Genomic DNA, 21,640 nt, shown 5'->3' with positions numbered 1-21,640 from the left:
CTGTCTGCTCCTGAGTTATTTCCATTTATAATAAACCAATGACCTAGTAAGTAAAATGTTTCTCTGAGTTCTGTGAGCCCCTCTAACAAATTAATCAAACCCAAAGAGGCAGTCATTGGAACCTCTGATTATAGCCCGTTGGTCAGAAGTGCAGGCAACAACCTGGGCTTATGACTAGTGTCTAGAGTGGGAGCTGTGGGGACACTCTTGCCGGACAGAGTCCTTAACCTGTGGGATCTGACACCATCTCCACGTCAGAATTTAGTTGAATTGTAGGATGCCCAGCTGGTGTCTAAGAATTGCTTGGTGATGTGGAGAAACCCTCCCCCACGCATACATTGGAATTAGTGACCAGACCCTCTCGGCCTCTATACAAAACTAGTGACAGATTTCAGACCACAGCAGCTGGGGCCAGACAGTTACACTCCCTGGGAAAGGCGATCAGAGAGATGCACCCTCAACGGCCACCACCAACTGCATACAAAAGCACTTTGCACAGTAACTGGCATACAGAAGACAATCAACAAATACATTTTCCCCCTTAGATGTCAGACATTGTGTTCATAAGCTGAATGAAGGGTATAGTTTTCCCCAGTTCCAATCAAATTTGAGACGTAAGTTGACCTTCACTCGCCAGAATGCAATACACAGACTGGTAACCTCTCATTCAAATTTGGAAAAGGGATGCTTCCATCAGAGACACGGAGGAGAGAGGAGCGTGATGGCTTGCTTAGCACTCTTCCAGTTCTCATCCCCACTTGCCATTAAGAGCAGAGTTCTTGGGATAACAATGCCAGGCCCAGGTTCATAGGTCAGGGGACAAAATGCTTACAGCCAGTTTACACAAGCTTGCAACACGACCAGCAAGCTCTTAAGCGATAAATTCCTGCTCTTGTAGTTTCCACATGTTGCTAAAACATTTCATGCCCTGACACCAGTAAAATTGTCTGCTGCTTCGGGTCCTCAACCTCTCAGCTACTATAGCTTCCAACACAGGAGACCTCAAACTTCGGCCTCTCCTTCTTACTGATGAAAGTTTTCCTGTGAAAATAGGAGTCTACACTTTGTGCCCATACAGCGTTCTACTAATAAAACGCCTTCGTATAGGAATGTACAGGTAATGTGTATCTGCACACAGACTTGGTTTCAGGTATCCAGGAGTCCCATGCCAGGCTCTGTCTAGCTTTTGACCTTGGGGACATAATTAACCTCTGTGAGTCTCAATTTCTTCATATACAAACTTGAAATAATAGTTTCTTATCTTGAAAATCTGTCACAAAGTTCAGAGACAATACACGCAAACCACATAGTTCAGTGTCAAAAACATAATAGGTGCTCAATAAATTATGAGTAATAATATCTTTCCTAGCCTCTAAATCATAGGAAAATATACAGGAAAAGTGTTCTTATATGCACTATACAATGCCATGTAAGTTATTTAAAAATGCAACAGTAAACTTCTTTAATAATTAATACCATTCTAGTTGCTTAGTAAGTATATGATTATGGGTTGATAGCTTAAAAGAGTGAACATAAAATTTTAAATAATGATAAATAAACCTCATAACACTGGAAGTAGGGTTTTTCTCTATTTTGACTCACCCCCATGGCACACACTTACTGAATTCCACATGTAAAATTAGAAGGTAAATGCTACCAAGTATTTGCTAGCATTTGCTTCATAGCATCTTCCAGATCAAAGTACTGCTAATCCTTACACACCAGGAGCAGAGCATCAGCGTTAGATATTTTTCCTACCTCTTCTTTAGTATTTTCTTAGTTTATTTCATACTTTGATTTTGCATGCCTCAGTCCAAGTATACACTCCTTTTCAACCAAATTGACTTATTCCTTCCCCTAGGAAACAGGGCCTTCTCTGAAATGTATGGATCCTCTCCTGCCAAGAAGTGAAAAGTCTTCCTATCTTAATCAGGTCAAGGCCCCTCCTTGCTAGGCCCAGAGGTTACTCAGCAGTAGCTGGTACAGAGAATGATTCCCGCTCTGCAACTGTCTGTTACCATGGAGACATGCTAATTAGTGAATGATGAGAAAGCAGAGGAGTTCAGGGTCTATAAAACCATGAGAAAGAAAGGGAAATGAATGGAAAAATATGGATGAAGAGAAATTAGGGTATTTTATGGGGCAAACTGTAAGTAAAGGAGTCCTGGAATGATAGGATCAGAATAAAGAAGAAGAGGGTTATGAGGAGAGAATATCAATGACAGAGATTCATAGGTTGTAAGTTTGAAGAAATGAGGGGTAGAGACTGTAGCTTAAGAAAAGAAATAGAAAACTGCCACCGTGCCAGGTACAAGTCATAAGATCATAGCATGTTAAAAGACCTGAATTTTACAGGTGTTGAATGACAGGATCATTTTTTTCTGAAAGGAAGGAAATGTGACATTCAGGGCCATCAAAATAGATTGCAAATCTCTGCAGACATTTCTCTGCTATAACTCGAATTCACATTTGCCGATTCAACATACTTTCAACGGGGTGGTGCGTCAACGTGCCAGTGCATGGGATTTCTGTCCAATTCTCTGAGCCAAATGTGCCCTTGGACTTCTATATCCAGACCTCCAAGGAACAACAGCATAGAAAAAGAATTTAGCTGAGGGTTTCAGAAACTGGTTTTTAAAAAGATAATACAGAGATAAAACGACAATACTGAAGGGCATATGAGTACTCATACATCTTGGGCATTTTGAAAACTTGACTAAGTGATAATATCTGTCTTCTACAGAGATAATTTCAGATTATATTAACATAAATATTTTCTATTTTGTTCATTTTACTATACATTATTTAATACACATTATTGCCATACTACATTTGATCTGTTAATACATTTTAAAAGAGACATTTTATGCAAATGCAAAGATATTGTTGAAATTCCAATAAACAGAATAAACAATCTACCCATGAAGGCCAAGGTGTTATGACCAGAATTAGCCCAAATATGAAGGAAGAGAATGAACCCATTGTGTTAACTAGAGAAAAGTCATGTAGTTAGTTAGCTGTGTCTCATGTGCAAAGTTAATCTCATATGCCCTTGTACATGAACAAATTCACAACATTTCAGACCTTGGAAATTTCCCCCTTGATATTGGAATTTATAGTAAGAAATATATATTTGGTCTTCATTGCCCTTTCTGGCACAGAGCTCCTAACACCCAGAATTTCCAAGTGAAGAAAACAACAAAAGTGTCCTTTGTAATGTTAAAGATGTAACTTTTGGACCTCACCTGAAACTGGGGGTTGCCAAAAGAACCAAGCATTTGATAAGAGGGTTGGAGCTTTCCATCGCCCTCCCCTGGCCCCCGGGGAGGAGAAAGGGACTAGAGATTGAGATCGATCACCAATGGCCAATGCAGGTGCTGGGAGAGTTGTGAAATGGAAGAGGGCTTGGAAGCTCCACGTTCTTTCCCCACACCTTGCCCTGCATTCCTTCCTTCCTTCCTTCCTTCCTTCCTTCCTTCCTTCCTTCCTTCCTTCTGTTATGGAAACCATAACAGAAATTATGGTTTCATAATAAACCAGGAATCTGGTGAGTAAATGGGCTTCCTGAGTTCTGTGAACCACTGTAGCAAATGTATCATAGCCCAGGAGGGGGTTGTGGGAACCTCCAATCTGTAGCTGGTTGGTAGATCAAAAGCACAAGTGACAACCTGAACTTGATACCTGCATCTGAAGTGGTGGTGGGGAGGAGGGGGCAGTCCTGTAGGACTGAACTCTTCACCTGTGGGATCTGATGCTGTCTCTAGATAGGTAGGGTTAGGAGTGAGTTGAATTGTAGGATACCTAGCTGGTGTCCAAGAACTGCTTATTGGTGTGGGGAAACCTCCCATCACCACCCACACACAAGCACACACATACTCATCAGAATTAGTAACAAGAACCTATTACCCTCTACCTTGGATTTCTTCACCCTAAATTTTCTACAAGTACGGTCTATCCACATTGTCTTCCATTTTACAGATTTCCTCTCATCCTTCAAATCCAAATCAAATACCATCTTCTCAGAGAGGCCTGCCGAGACCTTCACAGGTAGTTAGCACTAAGTACCATTCTTATGGACCTGAAGTGCTTTGTACCTGCCTCTCTTATGGAGTTTCATTCTTGACATTATGTAATTCCTGACATTTTGGCTATTTGTTTCAATAACTCTATCTCAAGCTATAAATTCCTCAAGGATAGAGACTATATTTTATGCACCTTATATTCTCCAGTATTCCCAGCACCAAGCACGGGGCTTAGAATATAGCAGATACTTGCTCAATATTTATTGAATAAGTATTTATAGTAAATTACAACCAATAACTAATTTGTATAGTGAGTTAAATTCTACAAAAGGCTTTTGTGACACTAGTGTGTGAGCTCCTTAAATGTCCATGCGTCTTTGGCTCAGCTCTATCTTTAGGACATTAACTAAACAGGTCCTCAATTAAAATGTGTTAAATAGGAGTGCTTGGGTGGCTCAGTTGATTAAGCGTCTGACTTTGGCTCAGGTCATGATCTCACAGCTGGTGGATTCGAGCCCCGCATTGGGCTCTGTGCTGACAGCTCAGAGCCTACAGCCTACTTCAGATTCTGTATCTCTCTCTCTCTCTCTCTCTCTCTCTGCCTCTTTCCCACTCACACTCTGTCTCTCCATCTCTTAAAAATAAACATTAATTTTTTTAAAAATGTGTTAAATAAGTCTCCAGATCCAGAATTATCCAAAGACCCTGACTTCCTTTCAAAATAAATAATTCCTCAGCAACATGATGCCTAAAAATGTCTCTCTTCTGTCAATAGAGATCAAATTCGGCCAATACATGTGTATTAAAAGTTAGCTTTTCCTAGGCAATAAATTTTCCCCTAGAGCTGACAAATGCCAGAAGTGAATGTTCTAGAAGCTACAAGAGGCTTCCCCCAAACAACTCAGACTCAGACTCGTAATCAGTTGGATGGACACAGTCCGGAGTCAATCTCAGGTCCTAACGCCAGGTGGAGCCAGCATCAAGGTGAGGCCAGGTGGGGTGAAACTCACAAAGTAAGAACATTGACCCTCTGAAGCCTGGTTACTTCCTTCTTTATTACTTGGCTCTCTCTAAAGTCTTTTAACTACACTGTTAAAAATCACCATGTCAGTGATACTGCATTTAAAATGTTTTTGAAAAGCACCATTTGAGGAGGGAGCATCATGAGCTCCAGGAAATCTACTGTCCTTCCTGCTTTACTCCTAGCCATTCTTCTGAGTTAGCCAGATTAAGGAAGTATTTGGATTTATAGGCATGACATACACAAATCCAAATCACTCTCTAGTCCCCAAATATCTCCCCCTCCAATCCTGCAAGATAATCTAAACTCCTATAATAGTAATCACTGTAAGTAAAGAATTTGATGGCTCACATTTTTTTTTTTTGAATCACATTCATTCTCCCCATCAATACCGAAATCATTCTCCCCAACAATACTGAAAATGAAACACACAGGGAAGATGCATTGGGATGGGTCAAAGGTAAAGAGTGGCACACAGGGTTCAGGAAAGAAGGACAGGCCAAGTGGTAATGCCACAGTAGAAGATTCTAAGCAACCAATAAACAGCTTGAGAATACTAAGCACTGAGGACCACAAGTTTCAGCTGATGAAGGGAAGGGAGTCAGAAAAGAAAGATGGAAAAAGCTCAGTACAAATTCACTCATCACACAGTTTTGACAACCGTGGTGAAAATCAAAACTGGGTCATCTTGCTCTGGGCCATCACACACAAAAGCATGGCATGGCCTTTTCAACATTTGCTACTGTGCCATACATCAGACCACCTGCTGCTACCAAAATATATGACATTTATAGATTTGTAAATGTGGTGTGTATGTGTGTGTGTGTGTGTGTGTGTGTGTGTGTGTGTGTATACTTTTTTTTAATGTGCCCAATCAGGTGATAAACCCAGGGATCCTCATAAATGAGATGTAAATCAAAAGTCTTCTAATAGAATTTTAAGTGCAAAAGACCCTATATACTTCTAAATTTCATTCCCATGCATTAGGTTTTTTGGGTATAAATACACTCTTCCAAATAAGAGAACATAAGTAGATCAGGATAAATCCATTACCTGAAAGCCTAAATTCTAGATTATCTTTATCCCAACAGTATCATCTCCACATATATCAGGCAGCACACTCAGTCTTTGGTTATGAAGGGACCAGTTTATGAAAATACCTCAGTGTTACATAACTATTACTTACAACCTCACACAAAATATTTTTTGCAAATTTTCAAAAAATTCTACTTCTCAGATTAACAGAGCATTTATATTTAAGAGGTAGCATGTAGTTTTTCCAGATAAATTAAAGAAATATCATAAATATCATTTAGTCTCAATATTGCAAGTGGACTTTCTTGGTGAATATATTCTACACAGTCCTACATCTGGGCCTTAAGTTAGAACTGAATTCGTAATCACAGAAATTATAAATTTGGAAAGTTTCTGACAATATAAGGGGCAAGGGAACCAGTGAACCCCCCAGTTAGTTAATCTGCCTTAAATCTGTCTACCATAAGCATTCAGAAACCCAAGTTCTTCCATCACCAAGAGAACCTCCACTTTTGCTCACGCTTGCAGACTCCCCGCGGACAGGCTGGCCTTCATTGCTGCTGCAATGGTACGGCTTCCTCCTCACCACCTTCAGCGTCTTCAGTGGTTTCTGGCACTCTTCCAGCCCTTTTAATTCCTATATTGCGTTTGTGAATAACAGAAAGATTACACCGCAAAATTATGAAAATTCTGCCAACCCATCAATTCCTTCTGTCTTAGTCCATTGGATTGGTATAACAAAATACCGCAGATTGGGTCGCTTAGAAACAACAAAAATTTACTTCTTACAGTTCTGGAGGCTGGAGGTCCAAAGTCAAAGTGTCAGTATCGTCGAGTGAGAGCTTTCTTCTGAGTTGCACACTTTTTGCTGCGTCCTCATCTGACAGAAGGGGCTAGAAAGCCCTGTGAGGGCGTCTCTTTTATAAGGTCACTTATCCTCTTCAGGAGGGCCCTCCACAACCTAATCACCCCCAAAACGGCCCACCTGCTAACACCATCACATTGGGCATTAGGAGTCCAACATGTGAACTTGGGGGAGACACAAACATTCAGATCATAGCACTTTCCAACACACCAAAGGCTATGATCCCCCTTCCGAGTGACCCTGTTGAGTGAAGAAGCGGAGAGAAACTAATACAGAGTTTCAGAATGCAAAAAATACAAGCTGGAAAGTAAAGGACTAAATATGAGCAGGGATCAAATGATCAGAAGCTCACAGTGAGTAATAAACTAGCAGTGAGTTAATAACGGGAGGCCCTAATGTTTACAAAACAATTCAAATATTAGAATGTACAAAGGCAATCACTTTCTCCATATGAATCAGTGCTAGTCAAGACCTTATCAAGACACACTGCCCTCCATCAGGGCCTGAAATGGAGAATTTTGAGAAGATTCCGCCAAATAGCGCCACCGAGAGGATGCAAGTGCGGGAGAAAGCTCTGGGGAGGTTTAATTATTGTCTTTGGGTGTGTGAGGCTCCCACACAGAGTACAGAGTCACGGAAGAATGGAGTCGAAGCCATGTGTAAGGCCAAAAGCACTGGATTCATAAGGCAACAGCAGAAGGCATTGGATTCAGACATTTTCTGGCTTTGAGTGTTATTGAATAATTGATTCAAACAACAAGCTGGATTGAGGACTCGTTCTCAGAGATCTTTCAGAGCCAGTTTTTCATCTCTCTGCACCTAAGAAAGGAACGGGTAAGATGGAATCTCTGGTTCTCTAGTTCAGTCAATTCTTGATTATCTGTGATTCTGAACTGATTTATCAATTATTCAAACAATTTAGAGAAAAGCTATTTTTCTCCTGTAAAGCTGATATTTAAGTATCAGATGCTCAATGCCCTATCCTAGCTTTGGGAGCTCTCAGTTGAAAGACACCACAATACTGAACTTTTATTATCAACAATTCTAAAATGAATTTTTAATTTGTGACGCTCAGTAACAAGTCAAAGTTTGTCCTGAACTAGGGAAATATACATATGTTTAAAGAAAGTCAGACTTTCTATGTTCTGATGCTAATGACTTGTTTTTCTCTCCCAGCTCTGCCGAGTCAATTTAAACCAGTGAAATGGAGTAATTTCATAATGGCACAAACAGGGCACAGCTAAAAAAAAAAAAAAAAAAAAAAAATGTTTCTCTACTGTCAAAGACAAAGACCTCAAGGAGATAAACTCTTGTTACCTTGTTACTCCCTCCCCAGCATCTGACAGGCATTTCTACTATGGGATTTTTTTTTTTTTTTTTTTTTTTTGCCTCAAAAGAAGCAAAAACAGAATGCATATAGTTCATCAGGATATCTGTAAAAGAGACTATTTTTTTCTTTTCAACATGACAAGAAATTAATATTTGAGCTTTCCGAATTTCTTAAAACTTCTACTTGTTAACAAAATTATGATGTGAAAATAGTTTTAAAAGAACAAAAATGACAAAGAAAATCTAATTCTATAAAAATAAACTCTTGTTCCTGGAGGATGGAAATCAGATTACCTTTAGGATCTCTGAGAAAAACATCCAAGGAAAGACCAAACAAATGAGAGAGAACTTAGAAATAGTACAAAAAGAAAAAAAAAAAAAGAGAGAGAGAGACTTTTCAACGTTGTTGCAAATAGTGGGCTTGATCATTTTTCCCATTTGATCCCCATTGGATCAGTAATGAGGAAGTACACGAAATATTTTACAAGAAAATCTGAGGCTATTGAGCGTAAACCTTGAAAGTTTTGTAGTAATTCCTAATAAATAGCACTCTTAAAAGTGTTTTATTTTTAATCTGGCTGTTAAGCATTCTCTGGAGTTAACTGTCTTATATTCTTCTAATGTTTTAGACGTTTTCCACCAATGTCAAATAGAAGTTTACTTTTCTCAGTGCTAATATACTAAACATACCAAGTAACTCATAACGTTTCTCTCTTTACAAACCTCAAGTGTATAAAGGTTACAAGTGGTAGAATTCAAATAAATGTATAATATTTTATCAAAGGGAAACTTCACTTTCATGGTGATACACATGCCCTGGGACATTTTTCCCAGGTAAAAACATCTATCTACAGCTGTGTGTATAAAGACAAAATAACATAGTGTGGAATGGCATTTAACTAAATTATATAAGCTACTGAATTACTCTTGCAATTGTTATTTTTTTTTCTTAAGTGAGTATTTACATGTTTTTATGGGTTTAGCCTAGACACTTCTACGTAGTTAGTGTTCAGTAAATATCAGTGATTTATTTGGGAAGAGGGAAGTGTCTTAATCTGCACAATCTCTCCAGTCTGCTTGCTTACTAAATTCAGACAGGATCGAAAAATTAGAAACTTTCGCTCTTCGAAAGACACTATTTACAAAATGATGATACAAACCCCAAACTGGGAAAAAGTATTTGCAAAATATATATTGGATGAAGAACGTGCATTCAAAACAAGTTTAAAAACGCTCATGGCTTGACAAGAAAAAGACATACAGCTAAATTATTTTCAATGAAAAAACATTTGAACAAACTTCCCAAAACTTCACAGATGGTAACTAAAGACATGAAACAATGTTCAATATCATTAAGTCATTAGCGAAATACAAATTAAACTGAGTTAGATATCACTACAAACCAAGCAGAGTGGCAAAAGTGTTTAAACCAACAGTGCCAAGTGTTGGTGAGGATACGGAACAACTGGAATTCTCATCTGTTGTTCCTGGAATGTAAAATGTTCCAACCGCTTTGGAAAATAGTTTGGCAGTCTTATGATGCATTCTCCATTTGGTCTACCAATCCTATTTCTAGGTATTTGCCCACGAGAAATGGAAAGGCATGTCCACACCAAGACCTGTGAGGTTAATTTTTATAGTAGCCTTATTCATAATTGTTAATAACAGGAAACAACCCAAATGTCCACAAATTAATGAGTGCACATATAAATTGTAACACAAGCATACGATGGGATATTACTCAGAAAATGAAAAAGAACAGACTAATGCTACCTGCAACCGCGTGGATGAATCTTAAAAACAGTATGCTAAGTGAAAGGAGTCAGGCACGAGAAAACTCCATGAGTCGATTTGTATGATATTCTAAAAAAGGCAAAATTATAAGGACAGACCAGATCTGGTGGGTGCTGCGGGCTGGGAGTGAGAAAGGAGAATGACTACCCAGGCACATGGAAGAGGCTTTGGGGGTGATGGAAAGATTCTGTTTCTAAATTGTGATGGAGGTTACCTATTTACTTTTTCCAAAACTTAGGAGGGAAGATATTTTAAAAGGGTAATTTTTACTTTATGAAAATTATACCTTCAACAGACCTTTCACTAAAAGGAGACGTGTGTGAGTGGGTTTACACACCCATAGGTAAAGTGATGGCCAAGCAGCCTGCCTGCCGATGATGAGGACTGATCAGAGGGATTAGGTCATGCACCACGATTCCATTTAATTTCACTAGTTGACGCTATGCTCATAGGGCGTTTTATAAAGAACTGCCATCACCCCCAAACGCCATGAACCAGCACTGCCCCAACTCCCCCCAGTCAAATAAACCAAGCTTTTCACATTTTATTTGGTTTGGGTTTTGCACTCTTTCCCTTTAAGTGTTAAATTGTCAAGTTGGTGGCCCGACCACCCCCATCTATCCTAAGATGTTTCGTTTGCCCCTTTTATAGGATCTTAAACTTAACCCGAGTCATTTTCTAAAGAGCGATAATGGAAGTGTTACGGGCAGATTGCGATGCACAAGTGCAGAGTAAAGCTTTTACTTAAATGGAACCTACCCACAAAAGGAAGAACCCCAACGTCACCGCAGCAGGGCCATGGCGGTGACGGCGGTGAAAACACTATTATCAGGAGGATTCATTTCCACCTTACTTTAGACCTTTTGCTGTAATTCCTTATATAAAAATCTCTTTCTTTCCTTGACCATTAATACTGATAATTATATCTGTATTTCTTAAGAATATTATGAGTTGCCATTTCTGCATAGTAGCAGATTGAATTTATTCACCTTACGGATATATTATTATCACAGATAATAACTGCAGCATGATAATTATCATTAATTATTCATTTGGATTAAAAGGCAAATAGGCTTGTATTCAAGGGTCTTCCAGAGCACCGTTCATTGTTCCCGAGCCCTGTGTGCCAGTGTGACTAATTCATACTCTTTTCTGAGCCACTGTTGACATCTGACGGGTCCCATATGTATTTATTTGAAAATATAATAAAAGGAATAAGTACACCGTTTCGGGATGGAGTCACTAAAATAGACATATGGTTTCTTCTTTGCCCTTTAAGTGAGGGTGTGCAATTGTCTGTTAAAACCAGGCCGCCGTGAGCATTGCTTCGGTAGATGTGTATGTATTTCCTTTCTTTGCATCCTTGCCTCGGACTATTTAAGCTCATATAAGCCTGTATATTTACATAATAGCTTTTTGCAAAAATAATAATGTGGTGAGTCATATAGTTTATCCTTCATTGAACAAAATGTTTTTAGCAGGGTTGTTTGTGCTTGTGTTTGAAGCTGACTTCAGTTTAATATGCAAAAAGAACCTCTGCAAAGTTTGGAAAATCCGTAGAGAAATCAGAAAGAGAGAGGAGACAGAGAAAGAGAGGATGATACGTCTTACAAATGTGACTGCTTTTTGGTGGTTTGTTAGTAACATACCCCAAAATTGAGACATGTATATATTCGCAGAGTCTCTTTTATTTCTTCTCTTGGTCTTAGTCCTGATTTTTTTTTGTAACCTGCCATTCATATTTATACGTTTAAAGTAGATATCAAATGATGGTTTGAAGACTATGCCAGGAGAGCTAATATTAACATAGTCTTGAGTGTCCTTGACGTAGTTGGAACTACCTTTTGAAATGACAGTGGAGTTTTTTTCTTTGTCTCCATTGGTGATGCAAGAAAGGAGCTGATATACTGCACTGGATGTTGCTTTTGAAAGAGACTTGTGCTTGTATTTGTCAAGATACTTTCGCGCCGCCCTTCATTTTCTCCTCGTGACATTCCTCTGGGATACTGTAGGGCACTAGCATTATTCCCATCTATAGATCGGGAAATTGGGGGACCAGAAGAGTAAGTGGTGTTTAATTAGGGGTACACGGTGGTGGGACTAAATCAGGAACCCACGTCTCCAGACTCATCACCCCTCTTTCTGTGCCCCTCGGAGCACTGCTGTGAATCCTCTTACCCGGAAGATGAAGAAACAGGGAAGAACTTTGAAAACTCTGCCAGATGGAACTGCTGCAGATTTCAGAGCAGGAAGGGACCCCAGGAGCGGCGGCTGTGAGGCTTTGCAGCCCCTATCAGTGCTGACAGTGGGGCCCCTCCTATTTTTCAGCCGGTCCATTGAGGTGCAGTCACTCACGTCTGACAGAGGGGCGACGGTCAGAGACAGCTCTGTGAGCAGTAGACTCACGCTGTTGTAACGCAGGCTGTATTCCTGAATAGAAATCTCATTTTTAATCTATCATACTTAGAATAATAATAATAAGGACTCAAAACACCATATGCCAATAACTGCATTAAGCGAATTTCAGGCACTCTGCAAAGAAAATGGGTGCCCAGGCAGCTTTCCATCACTAAAGAATTGTTTAGGAAGAAGTCCCAATCTATGAGACATTTCTCTCTTTGACAATTAACAAAGTAGAAGAGGGGCACCTGGGTGGCTCAGGCGGTTAAGCCTCTGACTCAAGTTCAGCTCAGGTCATGATCTGACTACTCGTGAGTTCGAGACCCACGTCAGGGTCTGTGCTGACAGAGCAGAGACTGCTTGGGATTCGTTCTCTCCTCTCTATCTCTCTGCCCCTCTCCTGCTCACATTCTCTCTCTCTGTCTCTCTCTCTGTCTCTCTCTCTCTCAAATAAATAAACTTAAAAAACAAGAAAGAAATAGAGCTTGTAAACATTTCTTCTTGGGGATTTGGACTTTAACTTTACCATCCATCTACTCATCTTACAAGGATTTATTGACTACCTAGGATATCAAGCTCTATTCTAGGTACCGGGGATATAACTCTGAATAACACAAAGCCCCTGTGTCTTAGTTCATCCAGGCCCCTGTAACAGTGTATCACAGACCAGTGGCCTATAAATAATGGAAATTTATTGTTCACGGTTCTGGAAGCTGGGCAAGTCCAAGATCAAGGTGCTGGCAGATTTGGTGTCTGGTGAGAACCCACCTCCTGGTTCATCGACAGCCATCTTCTTACCGTGTCCTCACATGATAGAGGAGATGAGGGGGCCTTCTGGGGTCCCCTTTTATAAAGGCACTAATCCCATTCTTGGCAGTGTCACTGTCGTGACCAAATCACCTCCCAAAGCCCCGCCCCAAATGCCATCTTACTGGGGGTTTGATTTCAACATATGAATTTGGAAGGAACATAAGCATTCAGTCTATAATAACCTGCCCTTGGACGGGATGCATTTGAGTGGGGCAGAAAGACGATGCACAAATATTGCATATTTCATAGTAGTGACAAGCGATATGAGGAAGAAGAATGTAGAGAAAGGCAGTAAAACGGACAGGTGTTGATTGGGGGCAACACAAGATGGGGCAGAGAGAAGGCACAACCAAGGCATGTGAAATGAGAGATGAGCAAAGATGCTGTTGTGTGTAGACTCCGGGGTCATCCCAGGGGGAAGGCCAGCAAATGCAAAGGGATTCACGTGAGTGCAGGTGTTCAAAAGAAGAATCAGAACCCACAAAGCATCGTGCGCCAGATAAAAATGTTCTTGCCGGTGATATTTAATTTGTTGTCAGCCTCTTTAATTTCCCTCTGAACATTTTTCTCTCTTCCTCTGAATAGGATTCTCTTCTGGCTGAGTCTCTTTGATCTGATTGTTTATGTATTTCTTTTTGGCCATGTTATGTTGACATTTCTGTCAACTCCCTGAAATCCGGTTCTAAAAATGGAAAATTCTTCTAATAGTCATGATCACTTGAATATAAAATAACCTGGCACATGAGAAAACAGAGCCATGAATTACAACTGCTTTACAATTGAATTATGTTAAGTTTTGATGGATTGGAGGAAGAGGCCAAATTACATGAATTGTCGCTCCTGATGCTTTCCTTTTTTCTGAAAGGAATGCTGACTTTAAATCAAGCAGGCTTATTTAAAAAAGACTAGCTAAGAGCTAGAGTTTCCTGAAAGCTCACATTACATAAGAGGCTCCACTGAGCACTCGGCATGTTATTCCTAACCTGCACATAATCCGATGCAGTGCACATCATTACCCCCATTTTCAGGTGAGAAAGCTGAGGTTCAAGTAGAATCACTAAGGCAAAGTTGTCTAGCCAAGTTTCCATTGTTCCAAAGCTGTGCACTTAACCATCATCTCTTCATTACAGTGGGGAAATAACAAGCCTTCTTCAGCACGGGGATGACATAGATTTCTGTTTCAAACAGAGAATTCCGGCAGCAACGGAAAGGATGGATCGGGGAGGGATGACTGTGGGGTTAAGACAAGTGGGAGATAATTTCAGTTCAAGAGACAGACCTTAAACGAGCAGCATTGTCAATAGTGGTTCCGGTAACAATCAGCCAGCCTCTAGAGGACACGTATGGACTCTGCTATCCAAAATCAGGTGAATCTGGGTAAAAATGCCTATTCAAATGAGCTACAGAATAATAACTTGACCATGTTTTATATAATCTTCCTGTAGCAGAAGAACACTGCCCTCTATTGCTTTTTGTCTCTTGGCTCTCAGTGGCCCAACCTGTACCAGGAAAAGAGGTGCCATCAGTCAGTGGGCAAATTGGTTGAAGAGTTTGAAATGTGCCCCTGGATGATCAGTAAAAGGTCCCCATCTAAACGGTCAGCTCACCACAGGTGCTCAGGAGTCTCACCCAGTTCTTCTAGAACGCATACAGGCTTTAGCTCCCTGCCCCGACAAAAGTGATAAAGAGGCTCTGATATGTTTGTACAATTGCACAATTTTCAAACTTTATTGAAAATGTTAGTAACTGTAATTCAGTTCCCTAATCTAAATCGCCATACAGAATGTGTTGAATATACTTATTTTGCCTTGCTCTGGAAAAGATGGAATAATTATGAATACAAATGGTTGCTGCTTCTTTCACGTAAAAAAAAAGACATTACATACATATAAGTCAAATAGAGTATAAGAGAGAAATAGATGCAGTGTAATAATGATGAGAAACCATAATATCTGCTTGGAGGTAGATGCGAAATTGCCACTCATTACTCGAATGGCGAGAAAGTTAGTAGGCAATTAGCAACAGCAAATGCCAAGTGGAAGGATAATTTGTAAGACAACAATAAACACAGTCTATACCAATGAGTCAGAAAGAGGGAGGAAGCAGAAGAGCCAATAAAACAAGCAGAGCAGGCACGGGAAAGACTGCATTCGCACCGTGAGAAAATAAAACAAATCTTCTCCACTCCTCGTCATGACTTCCAGCATTTTCAGTTTGCGGCTTGTTCGGGACTAGCAGTGGCAAGAGCCAAGCTTAGAAAATTATAGTAATAATAAGCCACACTGTGTGAAAAAGCGTGCTTTCCGCCAACTAAACATCACCAGGACCTATTCACGGGGCAAGGCAAGCCCTTTTAGAGAAAGGGAAGCTATGAAAATAGAAAGCAATGATTCAGCCCTTGAAAATCAAAGAACAAATAATTATATAATCAGTGAAGAAGGACCTGAGAGGTGTAAATCAGTTGGCTCGGCTACATCCACACACACAGGAAGTAATTACAGTGAAGAATTTTTAAAATTAAGAAACGCAGCGATTGGAAGGATGATCCCTGCACATCTAACACGTCCACTGATTCCCGGCGCTCACCTGACCTGACACGTTCTGGACCAATCAAAACGTGTCTTAGTCTCAGTGATCTTCATAATCTTCCCCCATAATCTATGCCTTATGCAGAGAAGCTTTTCATACATGTGTAGATAGGACCATGTGTGTGGATCATATGTACAGTGAATGAAGTCTGCAGGTAGTAATACATATAAACATCTCTTAAGCAATGTAAGTTATCTAAGAAATGCTTAAGTGCGTCCTTTGCTACTCACTTCGTATGTGCTACCTCATTTAATCCTTACAGTCCTATAAGCTGGGTGCTATTATTTCATACCATATATATGAGGACACACCCTAAAATTTTAATTTCTTGCTCAAGGTGAAGCTGGATCTTAAAGTCAGATCTGTCAGATGACTAAATGTGAATGCATAACAATAGAGAAGGACAATATACATTATAGTTGAGAAGAGCATTCTAGAACCCCGGTGTCAGACAGACTGAACTAGAATCCTGGCTCTGTTCATGCCCTGCTTCTATTTAAAATCATTCAGCAGCTTAGTTCACTTAATCCTCACAGCTGCCCTGTAAGGGAAGAATGATGATGGTGATGACGCAGATGAGGACGGTGATGATTAAGGTGACGATGACAAGGATGTGACAGAGACAGGGGGTGGTGATGATGATGACGGTGATGATAATGATGATGGTAGGGAGGATGGTGATGATAATGATAATGTCCATTTTCCAGAATAGGCAAACTGAGAGGTTAACTAACCTGTTCAGAGGCAGCTGGCTAAATAAGAAGCTAAGTTAATGTTGACCAGAAAGCCTGTGATTTTACACATACTACTAAAATCCTGGAGCATTCCCCATCTAAGGGCCATCAGTCACGTCTCAGCTGTACTGGCTTCCTAACGCCGCATAACAAATTTAGCTGCCTCAACACACGTGCATCATCTCACACTTTCCATGAGTCAGGAGTTTGAGTGCAGCCCAGCGCTTAGGGTCCACAGCTCAGGATGTCACCTGGCTGCGGTCTGGGTGTCAGCTGAGCCACATTCCTTTCCCGGAGCACAAGGTCCTCTTCCAAGCTCATGTGGTTGTTGACAGAATTTAATTCCTTGTGGTTGTAGGACTGAGGTTCCTGCTTTCTTGCTGGCTATCAGCCAGGCACCTCTCTCAGCTTCCCGAGACCCCCACAATTCTTCACCGTTTGGCCCACTCCCAGACCCTCTAGAAACATGGCAGCTACTGATTCAAAGCCAAGAGGCAAATCTTCCTGACTTCTGGTCTTTTGTAAAGAGCTTGGCTGATAAGGTCAGCCCACCCAAAATAATCTCCCTCTGGGTTAACCTGAAGTCATTTGATTAGGAGCCTGATTTACCTATGCAAATTCCTTCCACCTTTGTCATACAATGTAGCAAAATCTTGGGAGTAACATCCTATCAACTTTGCTATATTCTATGGAGGGAAGTAATTGACAGGTCTCGCCCTCAAGGAGGGGCATTACACAGAGGGCCATTACCCTCAAGGGAGGGGCATTACATAAAGACTCGGTTCACAGGGGATCTTCTTGAAGTTATGCTGACCACAGCAACTTTGACATTACTTTCTTTAGGAGTTATCTGCTGTTCTCTGCAGTGGAGTTACTCTCTAATTCCCATGTGCCTTCCCGTACTTTCCAGTCATAGAATTTATCCAAGAGTAATGTCATGGCTTACTCCCCACTAGACGTCAAGCCCTTTCTGTCAGAGATTTTATCTTGCTCACCGTGGTATTCTCAGCATGGTTCTCAATGCATGTGATGAACAGGAACAATGATTATCCAAACAGCATTTCTTCAGACATATTAGTCCCTGCCAATGAACAAGGTTCAAAGGTCATGTTATCTTCTTGGATTTTTATCCAGTTCTCCTATTCAGCCAGTATTTTCACAGACATATCTAATAATTCAAAGGTCTACATTACACTAACAAATAAGAAGCGTAACAAACACATGATAGTTTTCACATCATCACTAACAGCGGATTTCTGAGTCATTTATTTTCTCGCTGTTTTCTAGGTGAAATATGCCCACGTTTGCAATATGAACAATACTTTCCAGTTTCACAATGCCTTATTAAAAAAGAAGTCTTCAAAGTAAATCCTTCCGTGTTATATAAATGGATTAAAAACATAGATTTGCCTCATTAAAGGCCGGAAAAGTAGTCCTTGAATTCAGGGTTAAAATGAAAAAAGTGCAAGCCATGGAAAGATGATATTACCACAATGCTATAAAATACCTACAGGCAAGGAAGTCTGTGAGGAAAACACAATAGAATTTTTGGTAACAAAGTAGAGGGCAGAGTTGAGGTGATAGAAAACAGATCCGTAAGGGAAGAACGTTTTAAAGTCCCAAGCCATGATTCTACCACGTCTTGAGATAAACAATTCAACAGTACAGGGAACCTGTGAACTGACATTTATCATTCACTTAAAAACCCACAGTGCTATGTGTTTGCATTCAGGGGTAACTTGAATCACATACTGTTGCCCTTAAAAATATATTGGAAATTGATCTTAGCTTTTTCACAAGTGGAGGCACAGAATCATTTGAATATTTTTTCAGGTTATAGCTAAAACTCCCTCAAGTTTGACTATTTTATTTTAGTCTTCATGTGTGGAAGGAACCACCGTGTGGACACTATTAATAAGAGTCCTTTGCTCTATTTCTAGGTGAGTCTATCACTGGGATAATCACAAAAGCGCGCCAGCTCTATAATTATTTAAGACTAAAAAAGATACGTCCAGGATTTGGACGACATTCAAGCTATTGCCTACAGCAACCTTTTTAAAAAGTTCTAAGGAGACTCCATAACCAGTTTATTGCTCCATTAAATAAAAGTATATCTTTTCCCTGACATGACTTCGGGATTCTCTCTTAGTGACCTAGCATCAAGATTCCCAAAGAGAAGGCTTGTAAATCATGCATGAAAATAAATGTAAGTCCAAATGCTCTGGGCTGCTCAGAGGGGGGGACAGGAGCAAAGGATGGAGAAGAAGTCTGTTGGGTCCTTTAAAACGTCTGACAATAAATAAATGAAAATAAGAAATGGGGCCGATAATACCAGAGTTTATGTCTTACTTTGTGTCCTACCTTTGTTGGCAGGCAGAGCCAGAATATGCTCTGTACCCAGCCATTTGTGTTTAGTTGAGCGAGAGGGAAAGGAAGAAACTCAAGGGCCAACAAAGCTTTTGCGGGCAGAAGAGAAATTGGCCGTATAATGATATCTCAGATCTATATTTGTCAGCCTATTACAGTAAACTCTGCTCTCTACTGTCTATTAATAGTTGGCACTTCTGCAAAACTGTAGTTCAAAGATAGCCAGTGTCCATAATGATGACCCGAGGGCTGCAGGAGCCCAGAGGGCTTCCTGCCCCATCCAAAGAGGTCACAGGCCCCTTGTGTCCTGAGCTCCAGCCATTCCAGACAGGTTTGCCCTCTCCGGCAACACATCCTGGGAGGGAGCTCTATGCCTTCCTTGCCATCCATTCTAGCAGCTGAGAATTCCTTCCCCTGTTAGCACAGCACTATGCCCAGAGTCAGGGGCTCCATCAAAACGTGCTGAATTAATGAATGGAAGTCAATGCTATAGGAATTTTTATCCACCGAAGCTTATTTTAACTCCTCGGACTACAGTGGAAGGCACTTGCCTACCACCCGTATCATTGGTGATTTTCTTCCGAATGCTTGAGAATTTCAGCCTTTCCTGCCTACAATGTACTAGCATGTTGCTGTACTCTGTCCAAAGGCCCGTCATAAGTTATCTCGTACATCCCGTCCTTTATACTCTCAGTGTCTACAGTTGTATCTGGCACGTGACAGGTGCTCAGTAAACAGATACTGGACAAATGGATCAAGAAGTGAATGAATGAATTGCCTCTACCACAATGTCTTTCCTGGATTGCTGCGAGAGATCCTTCAATGGACCCACTACTTACATACTTTACTCTAAATTGCATTAGTCATTATTTCCCAGACATACCTAGATTTTTCCCTATTTTTCCTCCTTCTTCAGGGTCCTCAAGTTTGACTCTATTCTTTTCATTCTCCAAGGCCTAGTTCAAACCTCCCTTCCTCCAGGAAGCCTTCACTGATAACCTTGGCTATAGTCTCCCCTACTCCAAACTCTGCTACTGCTGAGGCTGATCCTTTACTCCATTAATTCTCCTTACAAAGAAACCTGAAAATTAAATGTAATGAGTAAAACTTTATTTTGGGTATTCTAGTGTTTTATGTTTCAGATGAAAACAAATTTACATTTAATCACAGAAATTTGGGATGTTTGGGATAATGCTGCTTATTTTCTAATAAAAGCAGAAGAATGAGAAAATGAGTATATTAACTTTACCCCAAAGTCTGACATTCACTCTCAGCGTTACATAATCAATTTAATTTTATTTCTTCAAAGCATGAAAACAATTACTGATGTAAAAATTTGAAGGCACTTTGTTAATTGGCTGAATTTTAATTTTTAAAATAGATAGCTTTCCCAAAAGCCTAATAGGCAAAAGTCTCACCTTTGGATTTTTGAGCAAATATCACGGCATTTCATGTATTTAAACGTGTACAATTGATTCGATCAGTGAATGTTTCTTACAAGGTTTGTAAATGGCATGTGCAACAAAAGTTGTTTTTTTTTTCCCCCAAGATAACCCAGTTAGGCTTGACAGCTTGTTTACAATAGTACCCTGAAGACACATTCTACGGTGCTCAACTATATAAATATACATTTGAGATATACACTCTGGCTCGTAACATTTGTTAAACATCTGAAACATGAAGTCAATCCGGTTAGTGTGTTCTTTGTACCTCTTTAAATAGTATGAAGGAAATGGATCTCTAGACCTCACAAGTGCATCTATATACTCCTACTTCAATTGACATATACCACTGTGAAAATCAGAAAATAATTCAAAGACCTCAATAAAGAGAAAAAGATGGGGGATCCAAAGACACATTCTGGAAATACATGGCAAGCAGAGATAGAACACCAGTTATGAGAAATATGAGGGAGGGGCAGGGGTGCCTGGGTGGCTCAGTCGGTTGGGTGCCCGACTTTGGCTCAGGTCATGATCTCAGGTCGTGGGCTTGAGCCCTGCATCGAGTTCTGTGCTGACAGCGTGGAGCCCAGAGCCTGCTTCAGGTTCTATGTCTCCCTCTCTCTCTGCACCCCTCCCCACTCGTGCTCTGCCTTTCTCTGTCTCTCAAAAGTGAATAAACATTAAAATTTTTCAAAAAAATATATGAGGGAGGGGCATAAGGCAAAGGTCCTCTGTTAAATCATACTCTTAGACCATTAGAGCCAAAATTTCCACCATTAAGAATTCATTCCTTTGGATCAAAACATCCCATAGGAATGCTCTGTTAAAATGTGAACATTACACAGACTATTAATACATATTGGCTATTAGTATCATAGGCTCACCACACCAGTCAAGAATATCTCTGTAAGACCAAGAATGGGTTTCACTGAAGACTTGTAACAAGAGTGAAAAAAAATAGAATGTTCATGGCTCTGCTCCCATCGCTTTCTTAAGAACCCCAGCTCTCCCGAGATTCCTTCAGAGCAGACCTGGGAATTCTGAAAAGGGGCTTTCAACCACATTCCAGGAATCCCTCTTCCTGGTTATCATTTTGGTCATCTTGTAGCTGCAGATAACCAAAGGAACAAGTGTGCTATGAAGGCACCAAGGCTCTGTGATGAAGGTCTCAGCCACCCAAAGATGACAGCTTTGCTGCCCGTCCTTTGATGCTGTGGCTGCTGATGCCTGAC

General features: G+C 40.4%; 1 long non-coding RNA gene across 4 annotated transcripts in view; it reads right to left on the bottom strand.

Annotated features, from left to right (window-relative positions):
• LOC121037824 (uncharacterized) overlaps positions 1-21,640 on the bottom strand; it is a 91,254-nt gene that overhangs the window by 3,686 nt on the left and 65,928 nt on the right. For 3 of the 4 annotated variants that reach the window (XR_005794013.1, XR_005794012.1, XR_005794010.1), the window contains 3 exons: positions 17,595-17,680; positions 12,245-12,496; positions 6,171-7,183 (listed from right to left, as the gene is read on the bottom strand). This is a non-coding gene — a long non-coding RNA (uncharacterized LOC121037824). Of the gene's footprint in view, positions 1-6,170; positions 7,184-12,244; positions 12,497-17,594; positions 17,681-21,640 lie in introns of those variants that run through there. The other variant, XR_005794011.1, reaches the window with a different exon arrangement.

The sequence above is a fragment of the Herpailurus yagouaroundi genome, unplaced genomic scaffold (genome assembly GCF_014898765.1).
Source record: "Herpailurus yagouaroundi ecotype Mexico unplaced genomic scaffold, PumYag 164, whole genome shotgun sequence".
Taxonomy (NCBI): domain Eukaryota; kingdom Metazoa; phylum Chordata; class Mammalia; order Carnivora; family Felidae; genus Herpailurus; species Herpailurus yagouaroundi.
This window is presented reverse-complemented; position numbering and strand designations above follow the sequence as displayed.